Raw genomic sequence first — 2,500 nt, forward strand, 5'->3', positions numbered from 1 at the left:
AGAGGCCATCTTGTGGTGATCTCAGAGGAGATGTGTTGAATCAGAGGCTCTTGTGGTGAATCTCTCAGAGGAGATGTGTTGTGGTGATCTCAGAGGAGATTGTGTGAATCAGAGGCCATCTTGTGATGATCTCTCAGAGGAGATGTGTTGTGCCAGAGGCCATCTTGTGGTGATCTCTCAGAGGAGATGTGTTGAATCAGAGGCCATCTTGTGGTGATCTTTCAGAGGAGATGTGTTGAATCAGAGGCCATCTTGTGGTGATCTCTCAGAGGAGATGTGTTGAATCAGAGGCCATCTTGTGGTGATCTCAGAGGAGATGTGTTGAATCAGAGGCCATCTTGTGGTGATCTTCAGAGGAGATGTGTTGTGGTGATCAGAGGAGATGTGTTGAATCAGAGGCCATCTTGTGGTGATCTCTCAGAGGAGATGTGTTGTGCCAGAGGCCATCTTGTGGTGATCTCAGAGGAGATGTGTTGTGCCAGAGGCCATCTTGTGGTGATCTCTCAGAGGAGATGTGTTGAATCAGAGGCCATCTTGTGGTGATCTCTCAGAGGAGATGTGTTGTGGTGATCTCAGAGGAGATGTGTTGAATCAGAGGCCATCTTGTGGTGATCTCTCAGAGGAGATGTGTTGTGCCAGAGGCCATCTTGTGGTGATCTCAGAGGAGATGTGTTGAATCAGAGGCCATCTTGTGATGATCTCTCAGAGGAGATGTGTTGAATCAGAGGCCATCTTGTGGTGATCTCTCAGAGGAGATGTGTTGTGCCAGAGGCCATCTTGTGGTGATCTCTCAGAGGAGATGTGTGTGTTGAATCAGAGGCCATCTTGTGATGATCTCTCAGAGGAGATGTGTGTGTTGAATGCCTGTGGAGGGGGAACAGACTGGACACGGAGGGGGAGCCAATTTTAACATTTAACATTAAAACACGTCTGTGCTTAGATTACGAATCATTTAACATTAAAACACGTCTCTGCTTAGATTACGAATCATTTAACATTAAAACACGTCTCTGCTTAGATTACGAATCATTTAACATTAAAACACGTCTGTGCTTAGATTACGAATCATTTAACATTAAAACACGTCTCTGCTTAGATTACGAATCATTTAACATTAAAACACGTCTCTGCTTAGATTACGAATCATTTAACATTAAAACACGTCTCTGCTTATATTACGAATCATTTAACATTAAAACACGTCTCTGCTTAGATTACGAATCCTTCAGAGAGTTTAAAACACGTCTCTGCTTAGATTACGAATCCTTCAGAGAGTTTAAAACACGTCTCTGCTTAGATTACGAATCATTTAACATTAAAACACGTCTCTGCTTAGATTACGAATCATTTAACATTAAAACACGTCTCTGCTTAGATTACGAATCATTTAACATTAAAACACGTCTCTGCTTAGATTACGAATCCTTCAGAGAGTTTAAAACACGTCTCTGCTTAGATTACGAATCCTTCAGAGAGTTTAAAACACGTCTTTGCCTAGATTACGAATCATTTAACAATAAAACACGTCTCTGCTTAGATTACGAATCCCTCCGAGAGTTTAAAACACGTCTCTGCTTAGATTACGAATCATTTAACATTAAAACTTCAGAGAGTTTAAAACACGTCTCTGCTTAGATTACGAATCCTTCAGAGAGTTTAAAACACGTCTCTGCGTAGATTGCGAATCCTTCAGAGAGTTTAAAACACGTCTCTGCTTAGATTACGAATCATTTAACATTAAAACACGTCTGTGCTTAGATTACGAAACCTTCAGAGAGTTTAAAACACGTCTCTGCTTAGATTACGAATCATTTAACATTAAAACTTCAGAGAGTTTAAAACACGTCTCTGCTTAGATTACGAATCCTTCAGAGAGTTTAAAACACGTCTCTGCGTAGATTGCGAATCCTTCAGAGAGTTTAAAACACGTCTCTGCTTAGATTACGAATCATTTAACATTAAAACACGTCTGTGCTTAGATTACGAATCCTTCAGAGAGTTTAAAACACGTCTCTGTTAGATTCTGAATCCTTCAGAGAGTTTTAGACGGGTACTGAGATGACACAGGTGGAAAACGTAACATTGTTATGTAAGGCGTCACACGGTGGTGTCCCCTATGGATACAAATGGATTCCTTTTCAGACGCTCCCCCACTGATCCCAGGCGGAGCCTCCACGGGTCCCTCTCTCTCTGTGTGGAACTGATAGGTGAAAATTCACCCTAGTTACCTCAGGACTCCGGAGCTGCATATACGTATATTTATTAGACAAACAACAATTGCAATCGGGCTCACTCCCAGCACAAGGCTGAAAGTGAAGCAATCATAAACACATCGCACAAGGTTTATATAGACAGAAGTTTAGCGTTCAGCAGAGATAACCACGTTGTGGATTTCTGACGTCCGAGGCAAGGATGGAAGTTTTGCACAAGGTCGGAAGAAGCACAGTTCGACACTTCTTATCACTTCTGGTCTAAACATGCTCTTGTACATATGCAGACT

Source organism: Clupea harengus, chromosome 6 (genome assembly GCF_900700415.2).
Source record: "Clupea harengus chromosome 6, Ch_v2.0.2, whole genome shotgun sequence".
In the NCBI taxonomy this organism is placed as follows: Eukaryota; Metazoa; Chordata; class Actinopteri; order Clupeiformes; family Clupeidae; genus Clupea; species Clupea harengus.